Below are 14,817 nucleotides of genomic sequence, written 5' to 3'. Positions count from 1 at the left end.
TCCATCCCTTTACATCTTTCCGAGTAAACGACTGCCACCTGTCTGTCTGGACACTGATGGATGACTGTCGAGATCCTCCTCCACGCTTCAGACCAGCTGCCCACGCTCCAGCAACCACCAAGTGCCTTGAAGCTGTCCCTACACTGAAGTTCTCATGGACTACTAACTATCATCACCAGTAGATTGACCAGAGGAGGATGGGTCACCCCTTGTGAGCCTTGGTTCCTCCCAAGGTTTCTTCCTCAGCTGGGGGAGTTTTTCCTTGCCACTGTCGCCCCTGGCTTGCTCACTTGAGGGTTTTACATTTGTCTTTACATTTCATGTCAAATCTTGTCTTACTGGAATTCTGTGAAGCTGCTTTGTGACAACATCAGTTGTGAAAAGCGCTATATAAATAAATTTGATTTGATTTGATTTGATTATGGTGAAGGTGGTTATGACTGTGCTGCTGTGTTTACTGGAGGTCTCTTCAGAGATCCAAAACTTGGAGACCAGAAACTATTCTAGGACTGGAAATAGTTCCCAAAACATCATACTGCTAAATGACTTGTAAATACTCTCTTACTTGTAAATGAATTATTTTATTTTTTCCAGTATCTCAAAACCCTTCATATATCACTTAATACATTAGTGTTGGGTCCTATTTATAAAATTCAGCATCACAAAAAATTCATTTATGCTCAAAGTTTAATACGTATACAGATGCGCATGAAGCCTTCAGTCAGTACTCTGTGTTCAGTTCACCTGTAGGTTTGCACATTCTCTGGATGATTACGGATGCATACGGTCATTTCGAGAAGTATTTAATGGCCTCACAGACCACTGCCTCTTACAATGCTGCCTCTTTCGTCTTTTTTTTTTTTTGTATTATGTAACGTTACATTATAAGCATCTCCTCCAACATTGCCATCTTTGTTGTTGTCATGAAAAACATTTCACCCTGAACTGCTCTAGTGGATGTAGTGTTTAACATCCATGCCAACATAAAGGATGCATAGAAGTATGTGGCAGTGATGGTTACAATGTTTGAAATGGACATATGCATTTAAATATGTAAAGAGAGTATAAATGAGCCTTCATTTATCGCACCAAAATAACACCAAAAAGGGGACCTTACACCGTATTTTAAATGTTAAAAATTCAGAAACCATATTTCGAGCAAGGACAGATACTCTTTATTTCGTGTTTATTCTGAACTCGTTTAAGCAAACAGCAAATTCATTAGGGCTATATAAGGTTTTGCACTCTATGAAATCTGAAAATCTATATTGTTGTTGTGTCATTAATTTTACCAGTCTAATTAGTATAAATGTTGAAACGATCCAGGCTTTATATGCAAACACATTCCATATGTTTATTTTAAGCATTTAAAAGAAACTAATATGCATCTTTTCCAGTTTTACATTGAGTTTTACTTTAAAAACCCAAGCTTGGTGACACTATTTTTTCCAACATCTAACAACTGATGAAACACTTTGCTCAGGCTATCACCCATATTCATAATCAGTGAACTTCCTAGGGCTACCAGAAGATGTTTTACTCATTTTATGAAGCATTTATTTTCTTACAAATTCTCATTTTCATGGAAGAAATTAAATGAGAGTATTATTAGCTTATTGCAAAGCTAAAATACAAAAGCATTATGATTACACTAAAATAAATGGACAAAAAAGCTTACGCTGACCTGAGAATGTTTGATTGTGTGACAGCAACAATCACATGATATATATATGCAACTTTTTCTTAGTTCAGTATTCATTCCAGACTGTCTTCTCACTCTAGTGACTGCAGTGGCCTTACAAATGTGATCACATTTCTCAAAGATATCTGAATTATTAGTTTGATTGTGGATGGTTGTATTTTTGGGCATGTATGGTGACCTGACTGAGTCAACAATGTTGAGCAGTTATGAAGGCTTTGCAGAAACTAGAGCATATTTTACACAGAACAATTCACTAATCTCTAAGATTCATCAGTTTTGGGGAAACCCTGCACTGGTCAGAAACTCTTAGTCATTCCTCATTGTCTTTAAGGAATGCTGTTGGCATCATGACGTTCAGTATATTTCCAGGGCTGTGTGGGTCATTATTTCTCTTATTCAGTGCTGAATATCACAAGAGGGAGAGAGAAAAATATCACCTTTAAATGATGTCCAATCCCTGATTCACCCCAAACTATTCCACTAGCTGATGTTCTTATCTACTGGGATCTACATATTTATTTATCGGTACAGATTTGTTTCATTCCATTTTTAGTCTACTGTCACTCACGTCTTCATGCAATCTATATTTTAATCATGTTGCTTTTAAATGAGATAATTGAGAGGGGTAGTCAATACATTTGTAAATCAAATTTATCTTAGTATTGTGAACCTGCATCTTAAACATAGAAGTTTATATTCAATTATAAATAAGCGAGACACTGAAAAAGAAATAGATGTTCAGTGTTGTTTTTTAAAAAAATTATGTTTTTTTAAACTTAACGATGTTTTAAGTAACAATCTAAAGCATCTTCACAAAATTAAGTGCTATTTGTTGTGCTGTGTACATATTGACCCACTGTACCATTACAGCCAATATCATGTTTCAACCTTAAAATACAGCAATATGTAAAATGCAAAATAAGCAAAGCAACAAACACAAATACTGGCACTTAAAATTTGTTAGATGGATACTGTTGTATACCATGAATAAAATGAGTTTAAATTTGTCTTTAGTTCAGCACAATGCTACCAAATGTGGCCATATTTTGCAGATATTACAGACCTGGCTATGTGAGGTTGGCATGTCTACTGTTTTTCTATTATTGGCAGCTCGAAAAGAGCAGGTGGCTGGCTTCATATGCTTTGGAGGAAGCATGTGCTTGCCCTCACATTCGCAGGTTAGTGGCATTGTGCTTTAACAGGAGGCTAATATGTGCAATTAGAAATGATTTAATTTGTGGAAAAAAATATACAGTAAAATTTGTTTCAAAAAAGAAAACATCAAGTAAGTTCATTTAAAAGCAAAGAATGTGAAGTGCTGACCTTTTAACTTACTTTTTTTTTCTTGTTAATTTTTGTTTTACTTACTATATCTGTAGCAGTAGTCTATAAGCGTCATGGTAATAGAACATGATGGGATCCATGCTTCAATAGTTTGGACATTATTTCTAATGCTTGAGACCATTATCAGTCAAAAAACAAGGCTTGAAACACCTCTAAAGGGCAGCACTACTTTTTGAGCTCTATATAGTCACTGTGATATCCTGCCTTAAGAAATGCACCTTCCTGGGTGTGGGTGTGTTGGTGTTAGTATTTGTACATATGTATATCATTAGATTACTTACACATTGTTCTTCTGTTCAGGCTATAGAATATAGTCTATAAGTACACCCTCAAAAAAGGGGAGGTTTGTTGCACCTGGTGTTGTGAGGCATTTAAGGAGTAAGAATACATCCATGTATACTTTATCTATATTGTTCGCCTGAGTTTGAAATCAGGTGATATTAGATTAGCTTTGGCTGTTGTGTAGTTTATAGAAGAAGTAGTACAAAGTGTAGTTACCTCTGCTTTTGATCATAGCTGAATCAAACAGGTGATGTTGGCATTACAAAGGAAACGTAGCCATGAGTCACGCTGCCTCAGTATGATGCTCCTTAATAATCATTTTTTGTCTTTTTTTTCTTCCTTTTCATGCCATGGGTTGTTTTTCTCCCTTTTTTAGACACATCATCTCTTTTCTCTCCGTCTTCTGTTATTGTCGATGCCACCTTCACACAGCCAGGCCCACCTACCCATACTTCACGTAGGAGACATTTAATCATAAGAGCAGCCAACGGATGAAAAGACTGTTCCCGTTGTCGGTTGGTTGGCCATTTTGCACATAAAAGCAGTACATTTTATTTAGTGATGATATTGTTTTCTGTGGGGATTTGTGTTGTATATTTGGATATTGTTTGCGATTTTATATGTAAACTATAGATGAGCTTTATTTGTTTTTCTGCATAAATGTGAAATAAATGTGATATACAATCTATACTATCAGTAACAAAAAGGACTGTCAATCTATCTTTAATTCTCTTCCTCCGTCCACCCCAAACTGTTCCCAATTTTCTTGATCAACTTGTGTTTTGAAGTGAGGACTTACTTTCTCACATGCTGGAGTAAACAGAAATGTCATTCCAGGAAGTTTTAATCAAATGGATCATCCAGCTGCTCTTGGGCAAATAATCATATAGCAGCTTTGTGGTGCCATTTAGAGGAACAGTATACGGATGTGTACCCACACAGTTAATTTCGGCTCTTTTTGGGGAGCCGGCTCTTTTGGCTCGGCTCTTCATAAAGAGCGGCTCTTTCGGCTCCTAAATGGCTCTTTGTTTTACCACTTATTTCCACTGGTACATAACAATATTACCTACATTTTACATGACTATATGGACAAAATATTATTGTTCAATATTAAAAATAATAAATAGTGTTCCAATGGCCAATTGTTTTTATGGCTGTCTTGTAATAACTCACTGATTGCACTCACACATTCAATTGTATAAATAACTGGATTTTTATTTAAACACCTTAATAAAAAATCACTTGTAAACTATGAAATATAGCCAATGGAACCCAAAAGGTAGGTATTATAAAATAGCTTATTAAAATAAATAATCATCCATTTCTGGGTAATAAAATAAACAAATACTCTACAAAGTACAAAAGAGCAGCATTCAACGATAGTGATTGAAACAACCACAACTGTCAACAAACATTTAACTGATTTAACATTTTCTTCAACTATTTTTTGGAAGGCACTAGGGCTGCAACTATTATTTATTTATTTTTTTATTATTTTTTTTATAATCGATTAATCTGTCGATTATTTTTTCGATTAATCAATTATTAATCGGCTAAAAAGGAAGACAAGCCAAATTTGGTTTCCTGTCTGTTACTAGCATATTCAGGACACCATCAGTGAGAACAGCTGCTTGCTGTGGTGTGCAGATCTTCTTCAAAACATAGTCAGCAATGCTGGGCTGTTTTTATCTGAGGTGAGAAAGAAAGTGTAGATATGGACATACACCTTTTTTAAGTTAATAACTACTGATCTAAAATGCAGACAACAATGCAGGCAAATTGAAATTACATAAATGGATATTGGGTGATGCTGCCATGTGCTGAGAATAAAAGGGAAATTCATCTAACACATATGATCAGATATGGTTAAGATATTTAAGATTTTAGAGAACTAATGTTGTAACTGTATAAGGAACACACAACCTGCCATTATTAAAAATTAGCGTTTACATGAAGAATTAACCCAACCGTTACATTAATTTTATATTCATCAATATTTAACACAGTGTATGTAATGTAATAAACACTTATAATGTAATATACACTTGGCTGTGATACTCAAACACTAACACGCAATGCCAGTCAGAAAAGACCTTAAAAGGCTTTAAATATATTATTTTAAAAAATGTTTGGATTTTTTTTTAACTCTGAATGTAACTGCCGCCACATTTAAGGTGGAACTGAAAACTCGCTAAATACAAGAGTGATATAAATTTACTAAAAATGAGACATCTTGTTTAACTACTCTAGCAGGCTCTAGTGACATTGAGTGAGAGAAAAACTATCGTCGCTAACGTTACCTTGACTAAAACTACGGCCTGTTTTGGAACTGCTGGTCGAGCCTTGACACATTTAAGGTGGAAGAGAAAACTCGGGGGGAGTCTAAGGCTTGTTCGCTAAACACGAGTGTAATATCAATGTACTAAGAAAAACAAATGTTGTTTAACTACTCTAGCAGGCTCTAGTAACATTGAGTGAGAGAAAAGTAGAATGAACTTACTATACTTAATCTCTTTCACACACAGCTCCAACAGGCTTCATTTTCAGGTGCTCATGCAGTGATGTTGTGCTGCTGTGCCATGCGAGATCAGCTGTGCACATTTTGCACCTAATGCTGTTCCTTGAAGGCGTTAATGTAAAGTGTTCCCATACTTTTGATGACTTGGGTCGTACATTTTTCTCTCAGCTTGTGCTAACATTATCCTCTGCTGTGACCGCCTCCTCCATTTTTCAAACCCTTCTTCCAGAGTTCGTCACGTGTAGCAACTGTACCTATGTGTATAATAACTTAGACCCAACTAATCGATTATTAAATTAGTTGCAAACTATTTTAACACTCGATTTTATTCGATTAGTTGTTGCAGCCCTAGAAGGCAGATTGGCATTCAGGAAAACCAAGTGTCTCAGCTTTGCTTGTTGTTCTCTGATTTGTTGAATGACAAGCCTTAGAAAAAAATGGCTCGGTCTTAGACAGGAACCGGCTCTCATCGTTCACTTACAAGAGCTGGCCCTTTGAACCGGTTCGTTCGCGACCGACACATCACTAATGTGTACCCACGCAGTTAGTCAGGAAGCTCAGAGCATTCAGCCACTTGTTAGCTCATGGTATTTACATAGGGGATAGAAACTCTGATCTAAAAAAACACTTGAAATATAAGTCTGATGTGCCACTGTTCTAAAGGTGATGAAATATTATACACAACCTGGTTGTGGTGTTCTATGTGTGCTTTAATCTATGTAATGACTCACTTCACACTGCAGCTAACCATAACTCACTTTAAACCTCAGCACATGCAAAGACAGTGTAGTGGAGTATGGATCAAATCAAATGAAGAAATAAAGACATGGAAAGTTCTGAATAAGAACTCTCCACTTTAACAAGGATTTTTGTGTTTGGAACAGAACCCACATTCCACAGAATTTTGTGTGTGCGTACGAACTCACATCAAAGGACTCACCAGGACGCCTGCCCATGGCCCCCTCACCTCCGCCATGAATGAAAGATAACAAACCCGTTTATTATGCTCTGGCAGAGGGGAGATCAAACAAAGTGGGGAATAACTGTGGGTGACAGTTCGGCTTTATGGCTGTGGCGCCTAAACGGCGAAACTTATCTTGTGTGAAAATCAACAGATGGCAGCGCTGACGTAACTCGAGTTGACCTCCGGGTAACCCATCAGCACAGGACGAACAGCATGGACCAACAGCGTCCCCAAGTGGACGTTTGCGAAATCGTGTTTCGCCCTACTGACTCCTAAATGCACACTGAGCAACGAGTGTTCATGAACATTGTTTTATGCAAATATGTATTAATGTTAGCCCTGTTGTTGTCCTCAGATGAACGTCTACCAACCAATGAAGTGATGTGTATTACTGTTTCAATCATGAAAGTTTCTGTCTCTAATTAAGAAAACGAATTAATATCTTCTAACATAATATTGTAGTGGGATGTAATCATAAAGTACCCAAGATATATGCACGTAGATGTTTGATATTAATAATCCAGGACACATATTATGCTATACCACAAGCATGTATAGGTAATCTTTATGTTATTCAATTTTGTGTATACGTGTATCCTTTCTCTCTCTCTCTGAAACGTGAAACAAGTCACCTGAGCCTCAGACCCAGGATCCAATCAAAGGAAGGATACCTCCCAGTTGGGCGTGACTGCGCCACCTCTGAAAAGAGTGTGCCCGGACCACGCCGCACTTCTACTCTCCACTTCTACTCTTCGCTTCTCTCTGCTTTTTGTTTTACTCTTCTCTTTGTTTTACACTCTCTCTCTCTGATTTTCAACCTCTCCAAGCGAGACGTTTTTCTCTTCCTTACGTCAAAACAAAGACTCTAAAAGGACCTCACTCAGCTTCCCAGGAGACGTCTTGCGCTAGCTAGAGTGTGAAAGAAAATGTATCAGTAACGTCGAGTAAATCCGAATAATCCTTTGTTCTTTTATTGTGTTTATGTTTTATCGCCCAACCGAAGTTTAATCTCACGATTTGATCAAAGCAGGTGAAACTTATTCGTGGCCAGAATAAGATATCACCCCTTTAGATAAGATAGTTGATAGTGGATACCTTAGCGTTATCTGACTCAACCTGGAAGTAATCCCCTTTCCAGCGAGCCTACCTTCAACGACGCGGGGAGGACAAGAAGCAAAAACCCGGAGCACGGAGGTTAAAAAAGCGGGACCCGACGGCTCGGTGAAAACAGCAAAAAGAGTAAGCAAGCAAACTTCACTCACTTTCCAGAAGCTGGTGCCTAATTAAGTCTCTTGATAAATTTATACGTTAATTAAAACCTCAGTTAGTAACACATTAGTCACAAGTCCTAGCACCTAGCTTATCTTTAAATTCGAATCGGCTTCCCCTGCATTGATGCCGTGAGATTTTGAGATTATGTTATGTTACGTACATATTCTTTTGTTAATAAATATTTCAATTATTTGAAATCACAGTGTGTGGAGTCTGTTCATTTAAAAGTCTGAAGATCCTGAAGAACTCACGTAGCTAGGCCATTATTCATTCTCAAACTACTTGTTAATGTTTTAATTAAGTCAATTATAAAATTTTAATTATTATCATTAGTCAAATATCAGTAATCATAAGAGTTTGAATAAGGTCAAATGCTACAAACACAATATATAAATATATATAATATATATATTTATATATATCATGGTGTATACACAACATACACTACAACAGGAAGGGCGACAAGGTGACATAACAGGTGGTGTCTCTCTCTGCTCCAGAGGGCTTAGACTGTGTGTTAGATCCCTGCATCGGGTCTGTGAGAACTTTGATGTTTTTCGCCCTGTATCTGTGTGGGGTTCCTCCAGGCCCTCTGGTTTCCTCCTATAGTGAGCTATTGCAATGGTAAAAATCTGTGAAATTACAGCTGTTTACAAAACATCTGAAGCTATTACTAATCCATTTTAATGTGGATCTGTAAACTGAGCAAACCATGTTATAGCTATGGACATGGAACCTGTGTCATTTCTGAGAAAACAACACTGATGTGTATCACAAGGGTGAACTCATACACGAGTCAGAATGCCACATGAAGAACACTCCCTCATTTCTAATCGTCTTATAGTTTTTCCCCTTTTCAGTTTTTGCTAGAGATGTGAAAGGCTAAATTGCTATCAGTCACAATCTAATATATGTGGTTATCAGTTTAATTCTGAATTATTTCATCAGTTTATTATCTGATTCCATATACCATTTTCTATTTATATTCCCAGGCTTTTAAATGCATATGAAGATACCAGTGGAGTCATTTTCATCTCTAGGCATTTGAAGATACTGTGTCCAAAATACTGTAATTTTAATGATTGAAAACAGCTACTTCAAGGAGCATCCATTCTTGACAGAGATGCTCATTTAGTATAACATCCATAGAACAGTATTAATGAAATCAGGTGCTTAGCTGCACATGAGCCTAAGGTAACCAAGCTTTGGCTAGTTGGTGAGTGAAAGACCACACATCTTTTATTCTTTTTCTAGTCACTACAGTCATTACATACAAGTTATCCAAGGAAAACAAAAACAACATTGAAGCATTTACTAAATATTGAACTGAGTATTAAACATAAACAATCCCATGTCCCAAAAACTTCACAAATTGTGTTAAAGCAAAAAAATACTTAGTGATTGTTCATTCTCTTAAATATTTTATTTACATTCTCTTAATTTATTTATTTTTTACTGACTCAATTTTGTATTTTGTAAATATATTTTCACTCAAACATTTGGGAGAGTTGGGGGCAAATTAAGAGTGAAAACTGAAAATGAATTGAAATTACAACTAAAGTTACAACTAAATTTCAAGAGAAAATTGTCAGTTCAAAAATAATATTTCAGTGCAACAATTTAATACAAACCGGATTCCAAAAAAGTTGGGACACTAAACAAATTGTGAATAAAAACTGACTGCAATGATGTGGAGGTGCCAACATCTAATATTTTATTCAGAATAGAACACAATTCACAGATCAAAAGTTTAAACTGAGCGAATCATTTTAAGGGAAAAATATGTTGTTTCAAAATTTCATGGCATCAACAAATCCCAAAAAAGTTGGGACAAGGCCATTTTTTACCACTGTGTGGCATCCCCCCCTTCTTCTTACAACACTCAACAGACATCTGGGGACAGAGGAGACCAGTTTCTCAAGTTTAGAAATAGGAATGCTCTCCCATTCATGTCTAATACAGGCCTCTAACTGTTCAATCGTCTTGGGCCTTCTTTGTCGCACCTTCCTCTTTATGATGCGCCAAATGTTCTCTATAGGTGAAAGGTCTGGGCTGCGGGCTGGCCATTTCAGTACCCGGATCCTTCTCCTACGTAGCCATGATGTTGTGATTGCTGCAGAATGTGGTCTGGCATTATCTTGTTGAAAAATGCAGGGTCTTCCCTGAAAGAGATGACGTCTAGATGAGAGCATATGTTGTTCTAGAACCTGAACATAGTTCTCTGCATTAATTGTGCCTTTCCAGACATGCAAGCTGCCCATGCCACAAGCACTCATGCAACCCCATCCCATCAGTGATGCAGGCTTCTGAACGGAGCGTTGATAACAACTTGGGTTATCCTTGTCCTCTCTGGTCCGGATGACTTGGCGTTCCAGTATTCCACAAAAAACTTCAAGTTGTGACTCATCTGACCACAGAACAGTCTTCCACTTTTTTCCACAAGTTTGCCACACCATTTTAAAAGACCCCTGGCCCAGTGCAAATGTCTGAGCTTGTGGAGCTTGCTTAGAAATGGCTTCCTGTTTGCAGTGTAGAGTTTCAGCTGGCAACGGCGGATGGCTCGGTGGATTGTGTCACAATAAATTTGGTGTTTTTTTTTAAAGAAGAAGCAGTTTGTATTAAACACCTTCTCCCTCACTGTGGAGAACATAAAGCATAGAGTCATGGCTCTGGTTCATCTGCTCCTACTGCCGGCTGTACTGCTGCCCCTCGGTCACTCAGGTAAGTGTCACACACACATAATCACACACACAACCTGTGTTGTCCAGTAGCTCAGTGGATTGTCACCTTTCTAAATCTTTGGTTGTGACTGCTGTCTTCTCTAAAACAGCTATGAACCCTATACTATTTATAGCGCTCTGGTAGGTTAATTGTGTGGCTGGGGAACCCCCCAATGCTACACCAATAAGGGTCCTTTGCCAAGACTCCAGCACCACATTGGCTCACATTTGCAACAGGATTAAACTGTAACGTGCTCTGGATAAAAGAATCTGCCAAATGCAATCAATGTAAATGTGAACAGCTCCAGTGTTTGTGAAGACTAGGACAATGTGGAATCTGTATTATGTAATTAGAACAGGATACAAAGTAAATGTATTCAGATTAAAATGAATGATTTTTTTATTTATTTACTCGTATCAACACATAAACTTCTTAATTCTGAATATCACCTAAAACCGATTAGTAAACTTGAACAGTCAGTTCTATAAACGCTTTTTGGACATTTAAAAAAACTCACAAATATGTGAAATTATGTGCGGCAATGGCTTAAAAGTTAGAAAACTGAATTTACAGACAGCAATATTCACACCTGAAGTGCCCTTGCACAGAAAATTGAAAATGGGCAAAAATAAAATTTGCAAGCTCTCAAAAATGTTGATTTACTTAAGCAAAATGAAAATTATTGGCCAATATTTTGATGGATTTTCTTAAACAAGGATATGTCTAGAAGAAACGTATATAAACTAAGAGCTTATTACAACACATTATTATTATTAAAACACATGATGCAGGTGGATTAGCGACACAAAAGCATCGGAGTGTGTGAGTGAATGTGTGTGTGTCTGTGTTGCCCTGTGAAGGACTGACGCCCTCTCCAGGGTGTATTCCCGCCTTGCGCCCAATGATTCCAGGTAGACTCTGGACCCACCGCGACCCTGAATTGGATAAGCGGTTACAGATAATGAATGAATGAATGAATATATTTCACTATCCATTTTGGTAATGTTTGTTTATTTTACTACATTACTAAATGTTTATTTAATGCACTAAAATTACACAAAAATGTATTTGTCTTCGACTTAAACCAGACTAAATCTGAGAAGAATTCAATGATTAAAATAAGACTAAATGTAATACACATTTTAGTCTAAAGACTAAGATTAAAACTAAATAAAAATCAGCTGCTAGAAATAACACCGTGTCCGTGTCACTGCAGCACTGAGAATGATCCACTACCAAATCATACTCTCTGCTCCGTGGGGGACCTGACCATTGAAGAGCGACAAACAATGTGTGCACAGCAACAGATGGACTACACTCTGTAATTGTAGGAGTAGAAAGTGCTCCTGTATGGTCAGTGAAGCTGAGACAATGGACAGTGAATATAGAAATAAGGAAGAGCACATAATATTCTGATATGACGCTGTATTGAGTTTACACGAGAGAAACAAACAAAATAAAAACCTAAAGGTTTTACCTAAATAACTGGAATAGAATTGAGGAAAGTTATGGACTGGATGAGGAGAAAAAAATGATGTTATGTTCATATGTGGTGAATAGAGGAGAAGCATTTAATATACGCTGCCGTAATTTCCCTGTTGATGCATTTGTTTTCAATGGGGTGTTCTCAGTCTGTCCCTGTTCTGTTTTAACTCTTACACAACTGCTCACTCTTTGATTTCTATCAGAAGTTTGACCAGAGGACAATGGGTTCCACTTGTGAGTCTTGGTTCCTCCAGCTTCGAGGAAGTCAGTGTCCACCTCAAAGTGACAGGGACTCAGAGCAGGTTTAAAGAGTCATGAGGCTGTTACACCCAGTGCTGTTAGTAACCTTACTGATGCTTAAAGAATACGGCCCCAGAACAACATTCATCAAATGTAATTTTACCCAATTTTTATTCTCCCACCATGCATCATCATCCAGATTCTCTCACATTAATCAAGTTCAGTTTTGTTTACCACATTTAACAAATTTTCTTGGCTTTGTTACAGCTAGGAATGTCGACTGAAAACAGCAAGAATGCTGCAAAGATTTCCATCTCTAAACTCAGCAAAGGCATAGATGGGTCTTGCAGCGTAGCTGGTTGGGGAAGAATTAAAACCAAGGGAAATACAAGTAACGTACTTCTGGAGACGAACATCACTGTCTATAAAAGCTGTGAAACATACTGGAACGACACCAACTTACTGTGTGCAGGTGGAGATAAAGGTGGATTTTGTCAGGTAAATTATCCTTAAGATAAACCTATTAAACCCAAGCAGATTTCAGTTTCCTGGACCAGTATTAAGCCTAGTCCTGAACTACCCAGCATTCTGATTGGAGATTAACTACAGAAAGTACAATTTAGTCCAGGTCTAAGCTTAATCCCTGGTATGAAAAAAAAAAATAAATTAGCAGAAGCTTTATAAAGGTTTAGTTCAGCAGTGTGTTAACGTTGCTTATGTTTTGTTGCAGGGAGACTCTGGTGGTCTTCTGGTGTGTGATAACAAAGCAGTCGGCATTGCTTCCTTCACTGAGAAGGACAACTGTGACAACCCCACAAAACCAAATGCCTACACCAATATTTCTGCATTCATGCCTTGGATCAAGAAAATCATTGAACACCAGTAATTCCACTGTAAAGAGGCCTTTATTTGGTTGTAGTGGTGTTTCAGTTCACTGAAGGAAGAGCCTATGTTGTTAAACCTATGCCATTGTAAAAGAATGTAAGGTTAAATGTTGACTGAATATGGATGAAGCACTGTCATTAGAACTTCACCTAGAACTTGATATTTCACTATAAATAAACCATTTCTGCTTTAAAAACTGTTATGAGTTTTCTCACCACTTGTTCAGATGTCATGTGTCCTCTCACATTGTATACTGTAATTATAGGTTTATAAAATATACAAAATGTAAAAGATTCTCCTGAGATCTTGCTATTAGAACTCGAGTGGAGTTTTTGTGCATAACTATATCAAAGATTAAACCCATGAATGGAGCTCCACCATCAGGAGTGCATTTATATAAATGAATGGCTGCATATTTCATGTGTTATTCTTGTTATTCTCTTCTTAGACATTATCATTGTCTTTGACAATACCCAGGATGAAGCCTATAATATACATGAATAAAATAAAATAAATTAAACTGCTTATCCTGAACTGGATAAGTGGTTTCAGACAATGAATGAATAATGTGCCACAGAAACACAGCATGTTGTGTATTAACACTATGCTAATAACTTTACAACTAGCCCTTTGATCAGAATCAGGGTGTGAAATATAAAATGACAATTATTGTGGTAAACTAGGTGTGTGCTTCAGTAAACTGAAGTCTTACAATCTTTATAGGGTCTTGCTTCTTTACTATAATGTTTGCAGTAAATTAATCATAAATCCATTACACCAGCCAATGTGTCACATACCACACAACCTTTGTAGTCAAGGGTCAGCAACAATATATTACAGAGTAAAATCACACAGTGTTAATGGTTACTACCATACACAATTTAGGCCTGTACATGGCTATCATTAATAGCATAGATCACTGAAAACAAGACATTTGCCAGTCAGTACTGGTACACAGACTGTGTCACATTCATTTTTAATTGCACCACAAGCACCCTTGAACATTTGTGGTAGAGACTTGTTGTTGAAAATGGGAGTCACTATTTTATGCCAACCAGATGAGATCACACTTACGTGGTTGGACGGACACAAAACTGTGGCAGTAGTGGGGTACACTGATGGTATGTACCTGATGAGACCTCAGCAGGATGAGTCGGTAGACATTTATTGGGGTTTAGTGACTGGACAGACGGACCCGTCACCACGACTCATTGCTTTGTTCCACCAGTGGTCGCCTTGGATTACAGCCATGGCACCCTACGTCCCTCCACCCGACCCATTCCATGTCACCCTGTTCTATGATGTAGGGGGAGATTTAACTTACTATGAAGCTTTTCAAATAGAATTAGAGGGTCGGTTGACACCACAGGGATTTATGTGGGTCCTGAAGGGATGGCATCTCCT

This window comes from Hoplias malabaricus, chromosome 16, assembly GCF_029633855.1.
Source record: "Hoplias malabaricus isolate fHopMal1 chromosome 16, fHopMal1.hap1, whole genome shotgun sequence".
NCBI classification, from domain to species: Eukaryota; Metazoa; Chordata; class Actinopteri; order Characiformes; family Erythrinidae; genus Hoplias; species Hoplias malabaricus.
The sequence above is the reverse complement of the archived record's forward strand: the minus strand, read 5'-3'. Positions refer to the sequence as shown.